This window comes from Kryptolebias marmoratus, linkage group LG10 (genome assembly GCF_001649575.2).
Source record: "Kryptolebias marmoratus isolate JLee-2015 linkage group LG10, ASM164957v2, whole genome shotgun sequence".
In the NCBI taxonomy this organism is placed as follows: Eukaryota; Metazoa; Chordata; class Actinopteri; order Cyprinodontiformes; family Rivulidae; genus Kryptolebias; species Kryptolebias marmoratus.
In genome coordinates, this window is record NC_051439.1 from 16,959,669 (window position 1) to 16,969,906 (window position 10,238).

Consider the following 10,238-nt stretch of genomic DNA (forward strand, 5'->3'; position numbering starts at 1 on the left):
GTAAAGAGAGATCGGAAAACATTGTAGCGGCCAGAGAGGAACCAGTGAGTGCTAAAGAGGCAAAGTTTTCATTCAGCAGCCAGTTAGGCAGCAGTGAGTCCGCCTTTCCATCTCCTGAATACACATGACTCCAAAAAACCCAGGTTCTGGCATTACAGGCCCAGTAATAATGGCGAAATACAGGGAGACCGAGCCCAAATGTGGTTTCTTATATCAGTGCATCCACGCAGCCTTATACATCCTCTGATAAGAGCAACAGTTCCCTCAGTTGCATTTGCTCCGTCAGGCATTATCTTTAACCATGTTTTTGCCTGTAGCTAACTCCACACTCTGCGATTTGTACTGAGAAAGCTCCTCGGATGAGAAGCGGAACGTCTTCAGCTACAGAATAGAAGTCCAGTTCTTTTTTGTTTTTAACTTTTTTGGATTTACTATGTGACCCAAGATTGTGCCTAATGGTTTTTTTCAAGTCATTTCTTTTCAAAACGTGTTCTTAGTCTAAAACTCTGGCATGTAAGGTGGCCGGTGACATGCATTCCTTCAAGAAATTCTCGGCTTTTAATTATTGCGAAGCGTCTGCTGAGTAATGCTCGTGGCTCCAGTTTAAAAAGCACTTGCGTAACACACTTGACTTTTAAAATAACAGAATCACAGTAAAAGGTCTGAGTTATTTTAATCCCGTTCAGATGAAATTACATGTAAATTAGAGGATTTAAATGCTCTGCTTTTACTTTAAAGATCCAAACGACCTTGGCGTGAGAGGTTCACTCGTTGTTGCCATTGATTTCTCATTAGCCCGGCCCGCGGGAGGCTACAGCTATCACTTGAATCAGACTTGTCGTGTTCAATTAAAAGCCTCTTCAACATGGTCCAGCTTTTTGCCCTTCCGAAACCCTTTCCTGGGTGAGGATTCCTTTCAGCCATTGTGCTGGCTGCTTCACAAGCCTCTTTGTGTTTCGGCTGCCATATTTAGAAGCGTGTGTCGCTGTTTCAGGGTGTGGCGCGAGTGGGGCTAAATCCCCTGCTTTGTTTGCCTCAAACACACCTTTTAAAAACTCCTTTTGTGTGTTTCTGGACTAGACAACTAAAACAGGCCGCTCCCACATCGTGGCTGCCTCCCTCTGAAAAACTACGAGACCATTTTCTTGCAGTCACAGCGAGCCATTCGGGGTGGATGCTGACCAGGCCAAGCCTCGCAGCTCAGCACCACCTCATCACCTCATCACCTCATTCAGTGGTCATATTCTACAATAGGAAGATGGGTTAGAGGATCATTTTGCAGCCTCTGTGCCTATTTGCCCAGTAACACACTCACACAGACATGCATGCGCTATGACTACCCTATTAAAGTAGCTGTAAGGGGCTGAACAATGTGATGACAGTCAGATTGGCTGGAGTGGAGGTGTTAAAAAAGCCTCATTTTAACACACAGAAGTGGGGCTGAGGTGTTGATTAGTGTGCCGTATGGAAGGCCATACCTGCCTGCCTGTCCGTGTCGTATTTTTTTTCTGTGTCAGCATAAAAAAAAAGAAAGAAACATTCAGCTGACCTGTTCTTTTTCTGCTCCCTGATGTCTTGTAAAGCTAAAAACTGGCATTATCAATATTTCATTTACTTCTCCGGTTCCTGTGGAGGGGGGGGGGGGTTAAAGGGAGCAGGCCAGTCGGTGTTACTGTCTCCAGCTAAACCAACAACAAGACTTATGGAGGACTGATTGGTGGCAGGATGTCCGTCAGAGCCAATTATGTGAAATGCGATGCTGAGTGTCCAGAGCTCCTGGAAGCTGCCAGACAACACAGAGAAACCTCTATGTGGCAAATAAATAAATACATCCAGAATTCTGCACTAACATCGTGTACTGAGTGGGAATCTGTAGCACATCTGCAGCCGTTTCAGCATTCACACTTCTGTTTTTCTGTTATTTTGTATGTTTTTTCAGTACACACTTTGTGCTATTTCAGCCGTTCATATATTAAAACTTTCAGCTGGTTTAGGAGATAGGAGGTATGACTTTTGTTTCTTGTAACTTATACTTTTCAAAACCATTTAACTTTATTTACAAATATTTTACCAATAGAATTACATTGAATTTTTCCTGTTCCTTCAAAAACATTGTTCTTTTTCACACTGATGTTTCACAGAAAAAAGTAATTTCTCTTGTCACCAACGTGACATCCGAATCTCTTCAGCTGTCATCTAATCTTGATCATATCCACATTTCTAAATATTTTCTTTCTCTTGTGATTTATTAGCTTGAGTAAACGTTTGACTCCCACAGATATGCAACTTTCAAAACAAACTGCCTGTCTGAATAGAGTGTAAATCTTAACGGCTAAATCCACCCTTAGGGGATGAAAGGTTGCTTGTTGTGTAGACAGATCCCGATGAAAGGAGCAGAGTGTTACAGGATCTGTTGCTACAATGAGCAGAGGGAAGATAAGCATCATTATTCTGCAGCAGCTGTAAAGACGCAGATGTGGAGATAGTAAAGCTCCGGCCATAATGACACGCCTGGCCAAAGAGCCACGTTATGAAAGACTGGATTTATTGACATCACAATCAAGAGTTCATTGCGAGCATGCTATAAAGGTGTGGAAGAATTTGGAACAAGGGACCATTTAAAGGGAATGGAGGGATCGGTTTGAAACTAGCAATGACTGAAAGGCCATTTGTTTTTCCACAAGGGGACAAACCAGTTTCCTGTCAGTCTGATTATCATTTTATTGGTCCACGTGAGGGATAAGTTTACTGTTATGTAAAGTAATTTGTTCCTCTTTTTAGGTAAAACATGAGAATCAACGGGCAGGAAACGATTTTGATAAACAAAGTAAGTGAATCACAAGGAAGCAGAATTATCACCACCTATTAGGTTGGAGCGTAAACTGCAGACCCCTGAACTGAACACTGTGATGCAACCATTAACCGTTACAGAAAACCAGACATCCCTCCAGAACCCAGAAGTTGAAGCCAGAATGGGACCAGTAATCTCTTGGCTGGCTCCAGCACAGGTTTAAAGTCCTATCCCTGCCACGTAAATGAGCAGGACATTGCCCTTAATAAAATAATTATGGCACACTTTAGATAAATTTCAGATAACAGGATGTCAGGGCTTCAGTTTTAAACAACAGGAGGAGGCAGAGACACTTCATATATCTTTATTTTTATGTAGATTGCGCAACTGACCCAAAAATAGTATTATTACAGGCATGTGAATGTTGGCGAGGTCCCAAGGACTTGTGAATGTAAACACAAAGAAGGACATTGAGGCCTTCAAAATTGCCTGATTATGTATATGAAGATTTGAGGACCAGAACTGAGGACTATTCAACCTGAATTTAGGTGCTATTTCTGCCCTTTTAGCAGCAGTTTTTGGAGCAGTTCTGGTGATTCGTTCCTGATACTTGATTTAAGTCAACATGTGGGGCCAAAACCATGTTGGCTACCCCAGAAAAGTTGCTTTCACATAAAATGCACCCTCTTACCACATCTGCAAGAATTCATGTAGATACGCACAAGCGATACAGTGTGAATTTAACTGTTGGTGCATACATAAACTACTAAGCATAGCATAAGAAACATATGTGGCTTCTTAGGGCCCCCAGGCCAGCAGGGGCCCTCCAAGAGCTCATAACCACCCACAAAAGACTAATTAGCACATGGTTTAATCTACAGTAGTTGTAATCATATAAAAGGAAATCTACATAACTTGGCTACTACATTTTCCCTCTTATGAAGATTCAAATTGACTATATATTCTGTGATATTCCTCTACTGCAAATGTATTAATTTCTGCTGCTGAAAAGTAATTAATACTTTTCCATTCTTACATCGAATTTAGCTCCGCCTCTTGACGTCACCATGACTTTACTGACTTCCTTTACACAAACAAACTTTATTCTAATTAACATTTTAAAAGATAATGTGAGTGGGTGTTGGGTTTAACTGAAAGGGGGCCCCAAAATGAACATCTGCCTAGGGACTCTTACAACCTCAGACCGGCCCTGATATCAGTGCTTTACAAAAGCAGAATAAAGACAATTCTGCTATTGTTTTTTTAGTGAATAACCTTTTTTTTTGTCTAAAGTGGACGTGAGTTGCAGTCAAACTACATTTGCCCTGATGTGAGTCTACGAGACCTATAAAAGTCCACGAACCACAGTTTGAAGCCCCCCTCCGTCGGTTTCTATGACTCCCTCACACACTCAGCTCCACCTGTGAGGTGCTCCGTGCTGCGTTCACGCACACTGCCATCCCCCCCTTCGGAGTGTCCGCTGGAAGGAGGAGTTTAGCCCCACAACCGTCTGGGAGGAGTCCGCAGTCTCTTGGCTCTCCGTCCCGGGCTCGTTTGCTCTGGAAGCAGAGATTTCGTGGAAGTAAAACCTAAAAAAAAAAAAAAAAAAAAAAAAAAAAAAAAAGCCAACTTTGTGCGCGCATTTAAAGCCCCCTCTGTGCTGCGTTTAAATGCTCCGAGGTGGAAAACACGTGAACGCGTCGTTAAGTGGAGGAAACAATAACCGGTAAGTTGGAGGGGAACTTTATATATCTCAGCAAATAAGCCTCTCCGTTTATTTGGGAGCGTTTAAGATATTCGCGCAGTATTTTATGTTATTTTTTTCAGTGAAAGAAAAGTTTGTGCATGTTTAGTTTGAATGCGTGTGGGAATTATTTCTCCGCTGACTTCTCATTGGCTGCTTTTCAGATTAATCTCGCCATATGGCAGCAGAAATCCCGCAGAAACACGCGATTGTCTGCTGATTTTAACCGTGTCACGTTGAAATGTTTTTTTTTTAGAGAGCTTTGAGTAGATATCACACATAAAAACTCTCAACCTGGGTTCTGATTTCCTTTTTCTCATTAAATGTGTTTTTCAATGCGCATTACATCCAGTTTTCCGTGTTAGAAATCCGTTTGATAGATGGGTCCAGATATTGGGAGCATTGGTCACTCCACTAAATGTTTGGTTGTGTTCAGATGTGATTTATTCTCCATTTGCATTGTTTTTTGGACCATGTGCTGGGGTGGAAGTGCTCTCCAGCCACACAGAAAGGCAACAAAAGGGCCCTGGGACCCCTGGAGTGGAGGGCCAGCACAGAGCAAACACAGCCATGAATCAGGAGGGAGGGACTGGGTTGTCTTTTGGCTCGTCGTGGAAACCATTCCTGGGAATGTCTGATAGTCCTGTTAGCTTTAAATGCCACCAAGGAGGGCTGTAATAATAAAAACATGAGCTAATGATCGACTTTCAGAGGCTGCCTTGGGTTTGCTCGTTGATCTTTCTGTTGTTTCCTGCAGGAGTCTGATATTCTTGCAGCCATGACTTGGTGGTTAGGAAAGTGTCAATTCATGTGATTGATGATTATTGAATGATTGATTTTATGTAAATAATTTGTTTTCAGTCAGGATCCAGGAGTTAGGCACAGCCCAGTGTGAATGTATATTAAGAAAGGATGCCTAAATGTCTTGTTTATATTTCTGCAGGGGGAGACATGTTGCTTTATTGGTTTTTATCTCATCAGGCCTTTTCAGCCCCCCTGCCTGTTAAATGGACTGGTCAGAAATCATTGTTTACTCGCACAATTGCTGATGTTTTCGTGTTTGCACCCTGTTTTCCCTTTGTTTTAGTTGCAGATCAGTGTTCCAATTGCTGGGTCAAAAGACACGGAGTGTGTATTTTTGTTTTTGAGGTTTCCATTTTTGTGGCAGAAAAATCCACAACCACAAGGAACATTATGTTTTTACTATTCTCTTTTTTCCTAAAGTTGGAAAAGACTCAAACCAAAAAGATACTGATTGTGGCTTGTAATTTCTTTATAGTGGAAAACTTTGTCGTTTTGGTGTTCAGTCTTTTTCTTTTGTGACACAAATTGGTAGTTATGTTTTGTAGCTGGCAGGTCTGTCGCCTGTTGTAGTTGTTTTCTCGTGACAAAGGGGAGATGCAGTGCTCCCCTATCTTGTTTTAATGTTCAATACTTCCACAGCTCATTGTTTGCCTTAAACGTCAGGGTTTGGGAACAGTGAAGCTGTGAGATAATTACCACTGAAAGTTCCTTCATCTAACAATTTGTTTTGAAGTCAGTTCTGTGTATCGTTGTGGAGCTATATAGAGAACAGCAGTCTAAGTGTTCATTGCTTTATTCTTTTGGTGCTTTGATGCTTCATGTGAGCGGTGATCAGGCAAGAAACTCTGATCTGTTCTCTGAACAGCTGGCTGTGTGTGAGCGCTCTGTTAATGCTAAAGTTGGAGCACGCTGGCTGAGAAACACCAATGTTTCATGTCTTCGCCCCGGCACATTTTTATCCATATAAGGTGAAGTGCATGTGACCTATCAGGCATGGGTAACATCTTTGCTGTTTGTCACAAGGGGATGGAGGTCTTTTTCTGTCTTTAGGTAGAGGCCTTGCAGGAGGGAATGCAAGTATTAAATGAATCAAATGACAAACTTTTTTTTTGTCTGAATCCCAACATTCTCGGCTCTGCAGCTGCAGTAAAATGTGATTCAATTCAAGGCTTCTGTTTCCAACTGTTGGTCAGCATAATTAACAGTGGTCCTTGTGTTTCTGTCTGTACCACTTATATTTGACTTTCAAAGTGTTTGCTGGTAGTGTGAGGGCTGCATTGTCTGGAGTGGATGCTAAAAAAAGCAGGTGAACAGAAAGCTGGTGTTGACAGCATCTTGGATGGGACTTCTCAGCCTGAGACGCCATCTAAAAGACACATGTCCAGCAACAGTTCAAAGTCAAAACTAACACAACATTGATTCTACGGATTTGGTGTTAAAGTGGCATTTTGGACAACAATTGAGTGAACTATGTGAATAAAAAAATACCACTAAAGCGGTGCTTTGTACTTTCTATTCTGCATAATTTGGTAATGGCAAAAACACGTGCATCAATCTATCTTTGGGGGTTTATTCAGCCAGTTGCACTCTGTTGGACATTCAATAACCTTCTGTCCAGCTCAAGAGAGCAGCACGGTCTCATCCAGCTTAACCTGTGAGTCCATTCATGCTCCCCCCTTCGAACTACCACTTCCAGGCCTTTGAGACGATTAATGCATAGGTCTAATTTGAACTGAACTCATTCAGGGTCACCTGCTAAACAATGGCCTGGAGGGTTTGAGAAGGAAATGAAGATTAAATGGAGACAGACACTTTAACAGTATGTCAAATGAGGTATTAGATTAAGAGTTACTGAGCTGGCGGTATATGAGAAGATTGAGGTAGCACTTAAACAGCACCAGATGACTTCATTTGTGAGTCAGACTTTCATTAATGCCAAAGAAATAACTACAAGACACGCAGTAACCACTTTTATTGATGGCAATATAAATCATACAAGAAATTGGTGTGCAGAAGACAAATGCTCCCATGATGGCAGTTGAGTAGCGGCGCATGTAATTCCTGTAAGCTTGCTAGTTGGTGTACAATGTTTACAGTCTGATAAAGCTGCACTTTAAACCCAGCAAAGTGATGTACAGGTTGTGGACATGCAAGAAAGTGCTTGATTAAATGTATATAGATCCACATATGGGGCTTTAAATCTTCACAACACTACCGTTTGCGGTGTATATGATCTTTTATGGTCGGGGTGTTTTTTTTTTTTTTACGTTGGTGGTGTGATTAATTGTAAATATATGCTGAATAGTGCTCAAGATCTGTGTTGTGAGTTTAAAAAGGCACCATATTTGTGTTTTGCTTCAACGACAAGTGTTTGCTCATTCACCAGTCCTTTTTAACATGGAAATAACCAGGTCTGGACTCACTGCTCCTCCCCCCTATACAGGTTTTACAAGTCGATCCTTCCAACAATAGAAATTGTGATTGATCTGCCCTACCTCTGTCCAGTAGCCATAAGGTCCCACTTACTATCCATACCCTATTGGAAAAGCAAACACAGCTGGCGCTACAGCCCAAAGTGCTCTGACTTGGGGATGTTCATTTAGCACCGTGTGTCTTGTATTGTCATGCGTGATGGATGGGATAAATTCGGGGTACACATTTACTCAAACACATCCCACCTGCTCATCAGTGGGTGGGGATAGAAAAAAAGAATGGAGTCTATCAAGCACATCAGATTAAGTCTTTGATCTCTTGGGCTGTTTCCATTTTCATTTTGTGAAACTATTTTTTTTAATTTAAGGAAGACTATTCTACATAGACTTCTTGGTATCCTAATGCAGTGCCATTTAAAAAAATATATGTATATCTTGGCACTATAGAGATGCAAAGAGCAAAGGAAAAATATTTTTGAGGTTTACATTAATCTATCCCTTTTGTTATACTTTAACTGTCAGCAGCCACATATCATCACAACAAAACATTTCTTTAACTTTCTAGTCTTACAAAATATTGGTTTCCCTTCCTTTGCTAGCTAAAAAGAACTGTGTGCAACCTGGTAGGCCTTTATCTGCACAGTGTTCTTGGCTACGTAATAGATAAGGATTTTTTTTTTTTTTTTTAGCTGCTGATGTATTCAGTTGGGATGAGGAACATTTTCTGGCTCATTAGCACTTCTCCTCACCAAGCCTGCTTTAAACAGCTGGTGGTATGATCTCTAAAAAAGATAAGCTTTTTTTCTCCACTTCTCAGTCTCCAGACTTTGTCATGTTGGTTCAGTCAGTTGGAGTTTGGCCAGCGTAAACAGAGACCAGGTCTCCGTTGCTTTAGGTCACCAGAAATCCTGGCATCCACTTAGCAAGCATGCTCAATTAAAGCTTCCTTGAAAATGCATTTTCTCTAAAGAGTATCTAGATGACCTGTTTCCTGAGGTGATATCATCGTCAAGGCGTGTTTGGCTGACAGGCTTCAGCTGTTGAAAGGAAAAGGGTACATTATATGAGTGAAGGGCTTCATTGTAATGTTTGTCAAGATAAGAGCGGAGAAACAAAAAGTTATTAGAACATTTTATCAGTTTTTGCAATTTAGGGCTTGAAACTTGCACTTAATTGATGTAATATGTGCATAACTTCATCAGCGTAAGGGAAACAGTAGCTTATCAGGCAGGCAGCAGCAGTAATCTCCAGCTCTACCTCGTTGCTGACATGGATTTCAAACTTTTGTTCAGAACTTTGAGCTCCACCTTTCTGTTTTCAAGATAGAACCAAGACATGATTACTGTTGTTCTGCTTCGTTGGTGCCATTTAACCCAAGGCTTGGGTTTTGTGGCCACTACTGGGGTGGTTTTTTACAGTTTATGGGTGGAACTACAAAAGACGAGAACAAAGGAGGATGATGAATCATCTACCCAGAAAGGGTAATGGGTAGGGGTTTGGAAATAAGGTCACTCCTCAGCTTGTTGCTACTTGAAACAGTTGTGCAATATTAACACATCTCTGTCCCCAAACTGTGTCACAGCAGATGCTCCCTCATAAATGCTGCCTCTCAGCAGTCTAGCTGCTAGGGTCACAGTCATGTCACTGGATTATTAAATCTCGCCACGCAGAAAAACTCAATGCAATAACGCTGTAACTCTTAAGCTGATGGTAGAAGATGTAGGGCAACCAGCTCACCAGGCTGCTGTAAACACAGAGTGAGTGGGCTGTACAAGGCAGGCTATTATTGGTATTAGACATTCCAGTGTCATTGGAGAAGCTGTCCCTAATTTATTTGCTTGCTCATTCTGATGTTATTAAAGAAGCTTGAGCCGTGAAAGTGAAACAACTTGGCTTATAGTCTCTGATCTGGTTCTGGTGTGTTCTCCTTTAGAAAGAGTAAGCAGCTCTACAGTGGTTTAAAGCAAGTGTTTAAAGGGTTTGGTAGATTTTCTCTTTCCTTAGACTGGATATGAGCGATGCCACTTTAATATGCAAAGTTTCTTGGTAAGTTTTTGTCACTGCCATTGATTTCAAAAGTCTCTTCAAATCTGCTGTAAGAATGCCTTTATTTGATAGCTGCAAGTTATGTGAAAATAAAGTACAGTATTTAAATGTTTAAATATTGCTATAGTGACAGTTTATTTTTGTTTACTTCCTGTTAATAATAGAAGCAAGCAAAAATGATTTTGGTTTTTAGATTTTTTTTATTTTTCTTTGTGGCACAGTGATGCTTTTTCTTCCTGTGTGCTTTGAGGCTTTACATGCTATCTAGGCTTCCTAACAATAATAAATCGCTTTGACTCCTTCCAGTCTGGTTTTCGTGCTCACCACAGCACGGAGACGGCCCTTGTAAAAGTGTTCAATGATATCCATATAAATACAGACTGTGGGAGAACCACAGTGCTGGTTCTGTTGGACCTCAGTG

At 41.2% G+C, this 10,238-nt stretch overlaps 1 protein-coding gene across 4 annotated transcripts in view; it reads left to right on the forward strand.

Moving 5' to 3' along the window:
• Positions 1 to 10,238, forward strand: part of tiam2a (TIAM Rac1 associated GEF 2a) — an 84,360-nt gene that overhangs the window by 16,937 nt on the left and 57,185 nt on the right. Inside the window, exon 1 of one of the 4 annotated variants that reach the window (XM_025005137.2) lies at positions 3,647 to 4,517. The exons of 1 other annotated variant lie outside the window; for it this stretch is intronic. The gene's annotated coding sequence lies outside the window, so the exon portion shown is untranslated. Of the gene's footprint in view, positions 1 to 3,646; positions 4,518 to 9,640; positions 9,818 to 10,238 lie in introns of those variants that run through there. 2 more of the 4 variants (XM_017414013.3, XM_017414022.3) reach the window with 2 other exon arrangements.